The sequence below is a fragment of the Eleginops maclovinus genome, chromosome 12, assembly GCF_036324505.1.
Source record: "Eleginops maclovinus isolate JMC-PN-2008 ecotype Puerto Natales chromosome 12, JC_Emac_rtc_rv5, whole genome shotgun sequence".
In the NCBI taxonomy this organism is placed as follows: Eukaryota; Metazoa; Chordata; class Actinopteri; order Perciformes; family Eleginopidae; genus Eleginops; species Eleginops maclovinus.
Window position 1 is genome coordinate 8,020,969 of NC_086360.1, and position 13,023 is coordinate 8,033,991.

The window sequence follows — 13,023 nt, forward strand, 5'->3', positions numbered from 1 at the left end:
TCAAGAGTCATTTTAGGCTGTTGGTTACATTAACGTTTGTCAAACATTTGCCTCTGTCTTTCACAGTCACTTTGGATACAGGTGCATCAATAGCAAGCATAGCAACTACTTCCTTAGCTGAACCATGTATACAAAGAGCTGTTCATACACTGTCTTTGAGCAAATTAGTACTCATGCAGCACAAAATATTTTTTCACATTTGTACCAACGTTCTAAACATGTTAAAAGGTAAACTGGGACGGAAACGCATTCCATTGCTCTTTAAATGTTTATTTTGAATTCATAAAGGCTTTATATTTGTTGAATCTTCCCAGAGTCTATTACATTTGGACATAAACTTTGCACTTTTTTTGATAGCTTTGGTTAGAGGTACTTTGCTGATTCAGATACAAAAAATACAAAGTATAAGTAACAATCGGATTATGATCTGGTCATAGATAGAACTTCACAATCACAAGCTTTCTATCAATAGCCAATACAATAAAATGACTATCAGCTTTACCAGCTGCAACATTAAAGTGAAAACACATTTTTGCAACAATAAATATAATCCTATAATATAATATTATAGTAGCTCTAATCCAGAAACCATGTTTTCCCAACTTAAACTTTGTCCTATGTAATTAGGGGGGATATATTTCTGGTTGCTGCTGGACATTTTTGGGGGCTCTCTCAAAGAGAAAAGCCGAATCGACCAACTTCAACTTTAAAGATCTGACTGCAGAATCTCAAACTTCATCAACAAAGAGAAAGACATCACAATCCTGCTACAAACTGTTTGATTGACAAGCCAAGTGCAAAAAAAAAACTCACTGGAAAAATGTGCTCAAAAAATGTACTTCAAAAAGGTAACTGCTTTTGATACACGCCTGTTATTGACATATGTAATTGAGCTGTGTCCTCTTCTTTCTCCGCCGTTTGGAATTGGATGAAACAGATGAAACAGGGCGGATGGTTAGTTTGGCTCTTTTTCATCCAAATGTGTTTCCAGCCCCTTTCAACTTGTAGCTGAAAGTGCAAAGCCAGCATGTGTTTTGAACTTGTCACAGTGAATCGCTGAAGCACGGGGAAGGAGGGGGGTGAGGGGTGAAGTCAACCCTGAATACCTGCCCACCATCAGTGCATGGTGAGCATCTGTGAGCTGTTAAGACCACTTCATCTTGGCCACAGCCGCAGGAATGGGGTTAGTGGTGTTAGGATGTAAAGAGGGGTACAATGTGTCTATCTGTATTTGTAAAAGCAGTGTGAGTACCCAATGTTAAAGCAAAAGTGTTTTGTGTTGCAGTTCCTCTGAATCTTGGTCCAGAAAGAAAATTAAGGGAGCTCTGGAATGATATACTGTAGTATGTGTGGCATGCTGGGACTAATTGTTTATTTCCACGCTCAAAATTTAGCGTTAAACAATTTAACGGTTGGACACTTTTGGTAATTTTCTACCACTTAATCACCCAAAATGAAGGAAGACATGTGGAAAACTCTTTGTAACCTTTCTCCAAGGCACTACCAAATGTTGAAAGCCTACAGTGTGCAATGAGCCCTTGCTTAAACTGATCATTCCGACAAACATTTATTTGTTTTTAAATCCTTCAAAAAGATATACATCTCTATGGCTTGTCAGGTAATGTTATGGACACTGTTTTGTGTCTGTTAAGGTCTTAAAAGAGGACTGAATTTGTTTCAAACATGTAGAGTCCAGTTCAATCCAAATGTTGTACACATTTTACCAAACACCCCACGGCTGAAAAGAAAATAAAAGTCTTGAAACTTTTCAATAATTTATATTAGTCAAACATTTATTTTCTTGCTGTTTTTGCTCATAGTAAATGTCCTGTAAGTTAGTGTAATTATTTTAGTTAATTAATGTATTTCTATATGCTTACATTTTGAAGGTGGTTTTGAGCAACAGCTGATTATGTATTTATTGGAGACAGGTGATGTTGGGAAAGCCAAACGTACCAAAGCATTTCTTGCCTGGAAATTTACTATTTTCTGCATAACATTTTCAATCTGGTGGCAATTGAAATTTTCAGTTCAATATTATTATTATTTTTTTGATATAATTCACAGCTACAAAAAGCTTTCCATTGCATTCAACCCACCTTGCTGATGCCTTGTGATTTGATTTGAGATACTCGGCATGATACAAGAACTTATTGAGAGTACATCCTCCAAACTGCTTTAAAATATTAACGTTGAGTCACAGTCATAGCGCCATCTACTGGCCTTATGTTACAAATGCCATCCGATTTGCATGCAATATTACATTGTGTGGTCCACAATTGATATAAAGCAATAAAATGTTTGTTAAGCAGGTGTTCTATCATAGTGGACAGTGAAGGTTGTGGAAGATGTGTTATGTCATTAGCATTACGCCCAGTCTGCAACAGTCATGGCAATGCACCACAGTGTCAAACGGCATCCAGTTTCCACAACGCACATTGTCGTGTGAGGACCCGTTTATCTCTGCTTGCAGCTTTAAATATATCTACAATTTGTTGACCAGAGCCTGTTAGAGTAAATGTTGGCCAAATAAATAAGGGTGGAAAAAGTGGATGTGTAGCTTTGTGAGACACTCAGACTTTATTTGAACAGAGCATCAGTGCATCAGTCTGATACGTTCACTAAAGATTTGGCAATCTCTGTTTGACAATCTTGACATAAATGATTTATTGTGCCATTATGTAATATATTTTCACATGGATTCTGACCTCTGAGTAAACTCCTCTCCCTTTGCCTGTCTGTGTACTGAACAGTTCATCATGTTTCTGTTGTCTGCCTGGCTTCGGATGTGCTTGTATCTAGTGTCTTTAAAGTTTATTTATTTTCTTCAAGTTCTCTCTTTACCTAATATAGATCTTCCAAATGTTATATGTTAAAAGATAATTTTTCATATTTCTTTATGTTTATTTGTTATTACACTTAATTTTCCATTCCGATTATAAATTGAACAAAAAAAAGTGACATTTTGGTGATTTTTGAACATACACAGTTTCTTGCTATTGAATATTTATATTAGGTATTCACACAGGTTATCACATGCTGTAATGTGCACCATTCATATCACTGTGTAAGAAGTTGATGTATGTTTTGTCAACCCTGTGCTATTTGACAGGTTTTGGGGCTTAACCCATTACTGAGGTAACGACAGAAGTGTTTTTGACACAGTGCTGCCTTCAGATACATCTTACTCAGCACTCACTTTACGAGAACAATGTGTGAGTTAAGTATTTAGTTGTTGAATCCAAGCCTGTGGTATTTCACCTGGCACTGCAGACGTAAAGCCCACTGACAGTGGAGGCAGCCGCCCTTGCGCCGCAATTAATGTGTGACTCCTCCGCTCACAAAGAGCCTGTCAAAGGGCCCCGCCTCGCTCTGCTCAGGCCTTTCACAATACAAATCCCCCCGCCATTTTGCAGGATGAAACTTTAAGGCCTTCCCCGCTCAGAACGCTCCTCTCTCTCTCAGAACAGATGTGTGTGTAACTCTTTCACCCTGGAAAGGAATCTTGTGATGACTTGTTGTCGCTCGCAAACAGATTGACCTGTCATATTTGTCAGGCTGGGGTTTTGTTAAGGCATTAAGCAGGGAGGAACATTCACAGGAGTCAAAGATTCTTCTTCTCTGTAACCTGTCGAAGTGTGAGCTGATACATTTAGCTTTGATTGCCATAAGGGGCTTCCTCTGTCTGTGTTACAGTCAGCTCTTTATCTTCTCATTTGAGGCCGTTTGTCTACAATAGACAGTGGTGGAAACTAACCAAGTACATCAATTCAAGTATTAACTTGAGTATTTCCATTTTATGCGGCATTATACTTCTTCTCCACTTCATTTCAGAGGGAAACATTACCCATTGTACTCCACTACATTTATTTGACAGGATTATTTAGTAAACGTTGCACTTGTGCATTACTCAACGTGAGTATTATTTACTACTCCACTTTATACAAAATATACAGCACTTAGGTCCAAAAGTTAAAGTACCTATAATGGACCTATTTTAGAGTCCTATATGTTATAGTATTAACTTCTAATTGTTACTTTCATTTTGCAACTGTCAAAGATAGGAGAACATTTGTATTACTCTGTTTGCTGTTGGGATGACAAATATTCACAATCACAATCAGAAATACTTTAATAATCCCAGGGGGAGATTGGTGTTTTGTACCAGACAGGTTGTCTGCATCTACATTCATACACCACAAAAAATGCAAATATTACTTATCCCCGTAGGTACCGCCAAAGAGAGCAAACATTTTTGAGATGGGAATCTTATGTTAAACCAACCATACCAAACCATGATATTCAACATTACAGGTAAAAAAGCTACTGCTAAACTGATGTCAGTTTGTGTCGGGATGATGATGTTTAGCGCTCTCATTTAGTTGCTTGTAGCAACCACTGTTTTTATGACACACAGAAGCTTCACACATTCACAAGTGGGGTGGTGTATTTTATTTCCTAAGACAAATCGTACTACTCTCTTCAGCTTGTGTTAACCACAGATCTTATTTAAGGCTTCTAACCAAAAACACCATCACACCAACTTCGAGACGAGGAAACTAGAAGTGGTAAAATATTAAGTCTTTTCCTGGTTTTAGGACTCATTGCTGCACTATAAAAGTGTAAAGTAGGTTGAAATGGAAAAAACTAAGTACAATAGTTGAGTAAATGTTGTTAGTAACATGCCGCTTTTTTTACTAATTATTTACGATGGTGTCACTTGTAATACATTCAGAAGCCTGTATTAGTCTGCTATTCATTCCCTGACAGGTTTCCGCTGAGTGTTACACCTAAGCTTAAGCTGGATCTCTGAGGATTGCAGCCATAATTCATTTTGCTTTTATTTGAATTCTTACTCAAATAACACAAGTTACAGGAAAGAACATCTCTGAAAAATCCATTTGAAAAGCCAAACATGCCCGTAATTGTCAAAATGATGTGTTTTCCAGAGATTTCGCTGTACAGCTGGGATAAGTTTGTTCAGGCAAATTGCTGTGCAAGTCCATCAGTGAAATGTAGACAGGGCTGGCTCAGAGCCAGGGCAAAGCAGGCCCACTGCAGTCATCAGGAGGAATTCACTTTTACAGTCAGAGCAGTGGTGTTGGTGTTGGGGGGGGGGGGGGAATTATGGGTCCAGTAGCAACCTGTTGGTGAAGTGTGAACAGTGCGAGTAATACAGGCTATTGCCTACAGACTACAGACTTTATGATCTTTTTTATCCCAGGTGTGCTGTGGCAGTTATCTTTTGAAATGTTTTTAATACTCAATTTTCAGTTGTTTTATATAACTAAAAGTATTCATCAGCACTCTTAACAAAAAAGAGTGATGGGACATGAGATGAAGATTGGTACACTTCCTTTATATTATAATTTCCTATTCTGTGTGTCCTTTGAACCCCCACCAAATATTGTTTTAATCCTTTGGGGAAAAAAAGTTCAATTTGATTTGTATTAAATAGTAGGTTGCCAAAAATATTTGGCTCCTAGCCTGAATCTAGCATGGGCACATTCATGTTCCAGAGCTTGCCTGAGCTATTTATACTAAAGCTGAATTTAAAGTCTTCTCCCAAAGCTCTGACAAAACTGGCAACAAAATAAAACCAGGACTGCGTTAACATGAATTTGTTTGGTACATATATATCGGCCAAAGGTGGTAGATAAACATTAGCAAAACCTTTCACGTATTTTGACTAACTCTGATTCAAAGATGCACTGATAGAACTGAAACGTTGGTTGAAAGCAATAAAATCAAGTGTAAATGAAAAATATTAGGTTCAACCTTGATATTATTGCTTTCAACTAACCTATTACAGTTGTGTAAGATTTGTTCTAAATGTATTATAAGGAAACGTAAAAGAGAAGTTCATGACTATGGAGGAGATATTTTAGGTAATGGGGAAATGTGCTGTACCTTCCACCAAAAGATGTTTCTGAAAGTTAGACTAATTTCAAATATCACACAGTTTTCAACACGGTACAAACAGAGCTTCAAAAGTCAAAGTTTCCAAACTGCATGCTGCTAAAATATATAATAAGTTATGACAACAAACCCAGACTAACTACACAATAAAATATGACGCCCTCGCACCCCTCCCAGAGTTGTTGGAAACTTACTGTCAACAGTTTGAGCCTTGAAGCGATTTGGGATGCTAACTGACAATCAAACTGATGTGACTGACCTTTAGAGGAGTATATAAGTATTTACATTAAAAAGTCATAAAAGTAGTTATTTTTAAGTATTAATATTATGTTTTCAACCCCCTGTTGACTGATTATCTACAGTTATAACAGTGTCTGACTGCTTATTGTGACAAGATTAATTATTCCAGCCTAGTAGGAATATGTTCCTTCCAACAGAAATACATGAAAGTACTTTGGCAACAAGCAGGAAAAATGATATTCAAGTGAATTTAATGATTAAAAACTAAAATATGATCCCCCTTCCTGTAACGTTATCCAAGCATGACAAACTTGTTTCCGTAGTTTGTTTTTGTGGTGTTAACACTGAAGAAGAAAGAAACACCTGAGTGTCAGGTCATTCCTTTTGGTTCTTTTACTTTAGGATGAATAAAAACACAGAAGAATACAAAATGAGTTTGATTTCATGCTAACATGCTAACGTATGCTCTAGCCCTGCATGAAAGTGCTCACCAGACAGCTCAAAGTGAGTGCAAACAGAACATTTTTATTTCCCATTTGTTCATCTTTTCTTGCACGTTGAAGGGTTTACAATCCACTGCAACAACATGGCATGAAATGACCCCCTCTTCATTTCAAAAACAGTCCAATCACTACTCTCTGCTACCGTCTCTTCCATCAGATCTCCACATAGATGACTGAAACTTGCAATCACATGACAAATACTTCGAAGTCCGTTAGCCTTCGTAACTTTGTTTGCCTTTATAACTTGTTCAAGAGGAGAAGCATGTGTTTTTTCTTTCTTTTTAATGAAACATTTAACCCCAAAAACGATTGGAGCAGAGTAGCTGACATCACTGATTTTGTGATAGTTTGAAAATGTCCCGATTTAACAGCAACATGGTATGACTTAACGGGGAACAGGTGGACCTCCTTAAGCCGTAAGAAAATAGCAAAGCATAACAAGGCCCCTGTGGTTTCCTAAGTGTGCCCTCATTTACCATATATACCCGCACATATCAGGGTTATAATCATTAACAAGCAGTTCAGCAGGAGTTCAGTGGGCACCGAGAAGCTTGTGGAAGCCTGTTCTGAATGGGATATTTTGGTTTCCCCTCAAACCACAAGAGAAAGGCTGACCAAATGTTATGGTTTACTTGTTTCAGAGAACTCAATGCGAACTATTTGCTTTCACTGCACAGACAAATCAAATGGGATTGAGTTGCAAATAATGGCTTATTTCTCAGCGGCTTCTCTTGTGGGTAAAGCCTGGTGCTGAAAATTGCAAACGATTTAACATGCATGACACTTATTGGAGTTTTAAGAAAGAAATTGATGCTCCTTCAGGCGCCATTGTCCCGTTCTGCCCCCAAATAACGATTAAGGCTTCTATCAAATATCAGCGGGGGATGTTAAGTGGCTCACGTGATCACGCCGCACTAAGCGCAGCTGGGGAAAAAACTTCTACCACTTTTTGAAGGTAACCATTAGACTTTTAAAACATCACATCGAAATGTGCTTCTCTGATATCGAAACCTTAAAGGGCCACAAACAAACTCAAGCATTTAACAGATGGGCCAGTCCTTAAGATTGACACAACTTTTTTTCAGAAATTACACCTAAACTAACGATCTTAAAAAGTTGTGACACACAGACACCCCCCCACCCCCCACCCCCCAATCCTGAAATATGGGCCTGTGACTAATGGCAGAATTTAGCAAGAAATCAGCTCCAGTTTCACCAGCCTTTATTGACTCTAATGCATGATGCAGATACCTTCAGCTATGATGAATGAGCGTGGGGATAGTGTCAGCCCCCTCCCCCCTTCCTCCTCCTCTTTCAATGTTGCTTTTGTGCTGGTGATAATGAAAAGTGTCAGAGAGGCATGCAACAGGCCCATTTCACTAAGGATAAGCTGTCATGTCAACAATGATGTTGAATGGGAACACTTGAGATGTTTTATTCCTTGTTGTTTTACAGGGCGAGGTGGCCTGTGAGAGATTTTTCTTATTATTATACTTAAGTCGTCAATAAACTGCAATATTGTATCTTATTTTTGAGCATGTGCCATCCTGCTCTGACATTTTGCTACAGGGGGAATGGAGCACAAAGCCACGAGAGAGGGGTTTATCGTACTTTACTGCACAAACAAGGCATCAATCAGGCTCTGAATGAAGATCCCAACGATGTGATGAATTTGTGAAACGCTTTTATTCGACAGTGACAGATATTGTGCCAATGATTTAGTGCGATAAATCAACCACTCAAATGTTTCAGACTTTCTATACCCCGCTGGTTTTACTTTGAAAAGACCAAAGTCAACATTTCCATGGTCACACCTGTAGAGTGAAAACAACATGGATAATTGGTGTCATATAGCTATTTTGTGGGAGGGAGGTATTAATTCTTGAATTATGGGTATTTATATATCACTGAACCACAAAAGCAACAAAAAAACTATACAAAGTAGCTACAATTTCGAATGTAAATAAATCGTGGGTTTAATATAGCGTGTGTTTGTATTTCCAGATAAAGCTGCAGAGTGAATAAGTGGAGTGTTTATTTTTCTCAAGTACTGCAAAACAATTTTTTATAAATAGTACAAATATGTGACAAAACAAAAACACAACTCAAGGCCTTCACCAGTGTTCAATGTGGGTAAAAGTTCCAAATAAAACCAGTACTTAGTTTAGTTAATGCTCAGTGACTTTTGGATATGTAAGAGTATTATTACAGAACTGATCCAGAAGACAAACAGACACACATACTTTACTAATCCCTGAGGGGAAATTCAGGGTTTCAATCTGGTGTTATTTACATTACACACATTGTTTTTGATATACCCTGAAAGAACTAAAATGTTGACTTTAATAAATGAATTATTTCAACACATTTCACAGTGAGCAAGATGGCGCCGAGGATGGCTGCCGTGTCTGGAGCTCCTCAACAACTCCATTTATCTTATTTGCACCATGTATGTTGAGTTGTTGGAGGAGCACGCGACATAAGATTTTCATTGCCAACATATACGTTGTATCTGCTGTGCATATGACAAATAAAACCTTGAAACCTTGAAACCTTGAAACCTTGAACTGTATTAGGTTGGTTGGAAGCAATACGTTTGAATAAAAAATGTTCTTAATATTGTTGCTTTCAACTAACCTAATACAGTTCTGTGAAATATGTTGGAATAATTCATTTATTAAAGTCAACGTTACAGTTTATTCAGTGCATGCACAAAAAGAACCATATGCATTATTGGAGAGACGGGGCTGCCGATCGTCTCTCAGCTGGGAGCAGTTGGGGGTTCGGTGCCACAGAAGCATAAAGATGTATAACAATAAAAGGGTTAGGGAAAAGCCCTTTATCAACCAATTATGCATTTACTTTAATTCTGCTGTTACACACTGAAAAAACTGAAACGTTTAAATCTATGTCAACAGATTTCGCATTACTGTATTAGGTTAGTTAGAAGCAATAATATTAAGTTGAACATAATATTTTGTATTTAAACTTAACATTATTACTTTCAGCTAACCTAATGCAGTTATGTGAAATCTTTTCCGTTTCATCAGTCCAATAGTTAGAGATTTATTTGGGGGACCAACACTTTGACATTAAGTTATTTTTTTTATATTTCTCAAATTGTTATGTTTTATTTTATTTTCTTCTCCATATTATTCACATTGCTTTCTTTTATAGTGTAATACACAGCTCTGAAATATTTGGTAATAATTAAAGTTCTGTTTTTATCCAATCCTTCGTATGAGCTTCCAGATAATCACTGATGTCTCACCCTGCAGTCAATGTGACTCATTGAGCAGCAGCACAGAGCCAGTGACACATATTCCTCAAAAGCTTGAAAGCATATTTACATAACACACAGACAGCATTCTACCGCAACACCACCTCTGCCACTTGTTTGATGTCAAATAGGAATTTCTGATAAAAGGATAGGTACCCTTTATAAAAGAGTTGTTGTATAAATACAAGTGAAACCCGCACTATGGAGAATGTATTTAATGAATAAACAAGTGTACATACTATTCAAACAAAAATAGAAGAAGAAAAAGTACAGGAAGTATTGAGGCATCAAAGAGAAGAAACACTTGCCACTTTATTAATTATAAAATGTGCAGTGTGTTGGGGTTTGAAGCAGGAGTTTTCAAAGCAGCAGACAGCAGGGAAATGATGTCAAATGTATTTAGTGAGAAAGAGAAAGATAACATCTTGGCAGTTGCAAACTCAACTGACTGTCTGATGTGAAACACAACAACATCCAGAAACAACAGTAATAAGTCACGCTCTTGGACCCAGAAGGCAAATATGATCAGGTGTTATTTTGAAAGTGATGCAAATCAAGTAAAAGTGATACATGTTGAAAGAGCTTTTGGAAGCACAATGTTTCTCTGATCAGCAGAACAGAAAATAAAGCCCTCTTGTCCCGCACGTCTTCTTGTTTTCATTTGTTAATCTTCTATGGAGTGTAAAGTAAACTACAGTTTAAAATCTGATTACGCAAGAAAGGTGTGTATCTGCTAAAAAGTGTGTTGTGTATCCTTCGATTAACCTCCCTCTGTTTCGAGTCCGTCAGCGGCCTCCTCTGCTCAGAAACAGTTAAGAATCAGCAGTGGCGTTTAATGACACTGGATCCCCCTTTATTGGTGATGTTAAGTACCAATATGAAGTTGGGAGCCCCGTAATGACCCCCTGGGGATGGAAGCACTTTGGTGAATGGGGGGAGATCATAAACTCCCGAGTATTGAAGTGCTCTAACAGCTGCAGCACTCTCTTGACGAATGCTCCCCTACAGTCATTTGTCATTTTACCGTCATTTTAAAACACAACATGGACAATTTAAAGGGGCCCTCATTTTCAGGGTTCATATTTGTATGTTGAGCCTCTACTGTGACATGTTTACATGATTTAATGTTCAAAAAGGTGTTTATTTTTCTCATACTGCCTGTGCTGCAGGCAGAAGCCAGTCTGCTCTGATTGGTAAGCTGGCCGGCTCCGTTGTGATTGATCAATCCCGCCTTTAACCTATAACGTACAATGTGTTCAAGCTCTAGCCAATAGAAGTGTTACATAGTGATGTCATTATCAGGTTTAGGTTATTTATTTTTACCCGTAGGTAGATTTAGTTTGCAGATAAAAAGACAAGGGATCCATCCTGATACACACTCTGAAACAACACAGAGAAATCCATAATAAAAGTACACCCTGCTCCGTCACGTCTAAAAACATTAAAAAAAAAACAGAAGTACAAACATGGGCAGTCATTCGAAGTTAATAAATAAATAAGCATCCGTGTGAAACCTCTTAGGGCTTATTCCTTTGTGGGAAAGCTGCCTGAATAAAGCTGTTTTTATACCACTTTGTTCTACACTTTGGGACAACTAACCTCCACCCCGAAGCAAGAAGCTTGGAAGAAACCATTTAAATGCACACAAACCTATATAACACACTATAGGAAAGGGAAGACCCTAACCCTTACCCTAAAAAGCATGATAGGGCCTCTTTAAAAATTACAATTGAATCAAAAACATAATTTATGTATACAACATGAGCATAGCTTAACTGATAGCCTATATTAATCACAAAGAGTTTTAGGAACTGCATCACTTAAATTAGTTAAAGAGTCTCCATGTATTTTTGATACTTAAACACTGTGAAAACCTCAGAACGCTCAATTAATGGAGCTATGCACACAGCCGGTCTTCAGAAAGCATGGATGTTTAAAGCGCACTGGATACAACATTGGAGACGGGTTGTCGCTTATATTATCGAAGTCGCTCAGTGGCGCATTAGGCCAAAATGGCAAAAGAATACCTGGAGGTTGTGGCTATCATCTGTATCCATGGGCCCATAGAGCATGCGCACTAGCTGTCTCCCAGACCCCGTCTTATCGGAATTATGAGCATACAAGTAGCACACAAACTTTTTCTGGATACAGCCATTATTTAGTTTTAGGACTGTTAAAGTGTTTGTCCTGAAGTACCAAAATTACTATACCAATATTAGTCTGTGGACAAAAGCCTTTCAAATTTCATCACATCATGGACCCAAAAGTTGCTAATCCATGATTTAAAATGTAACACAATTTCCCTTAAATCCTTGTGTTTTCAGTTTCAGAGAGTTATGATGACCTTGATATATAATCAGTCACATCTCATTCACAGATTTATCCCTATTCTCACACTAAAGTTACATTTTCTCACCGGTTTCTCCCGGTCTCCTTGTTTTTTTCCCACAGGTAAGTTGGTCATTTATTTTGCAAGCAGACCTTGCAGTCTATCAGCACTGGCGTTGATAGACAGCCAATGGAGCATAGCCAAACAACATGGACGCAGGTGTTGGTGGTGTACAGCTGAGATCTGAGGAGCCATCTTGCTGAGGTCGTGATCAAAGCAAAGACCCTGACCGGGGGGAGTTTCCCATCTGCAAATCAACGAACCAGTTTATCGTTCATGCTAAAATTGATAGGATGATGGCGTTTGGATAGTTTGCTAGTCAGATAAAGATCACGGTCGTCCATCAAAATGTTAACACATTTCTACACACATAAGCGTGTAAATTAAAACATTGTACCCTCCCAAAATATTACTGCATCTTTAGCTGTCGCCTCTATCAGTGCTGGGTCTTTTGTTTGGGTGCGTTATCAGCGCTAGTCACAGTGAACCATTCTTCTTGTCACCTCAATCATATCTGCCTTGGTGGTGGTTTATGACTATCATTTATCATACGTAATCCAAATACCTGCATGCCCGTAGTGGAGAGTACAGTAGCACAAAGAGGACTTAAGGTCTGACTTCTTTCTTTAGTTCAGAAGGTTCACGGAGAAAAAATTATCTGTTGATGCAACTCATAGCATGACGCCCCAAAC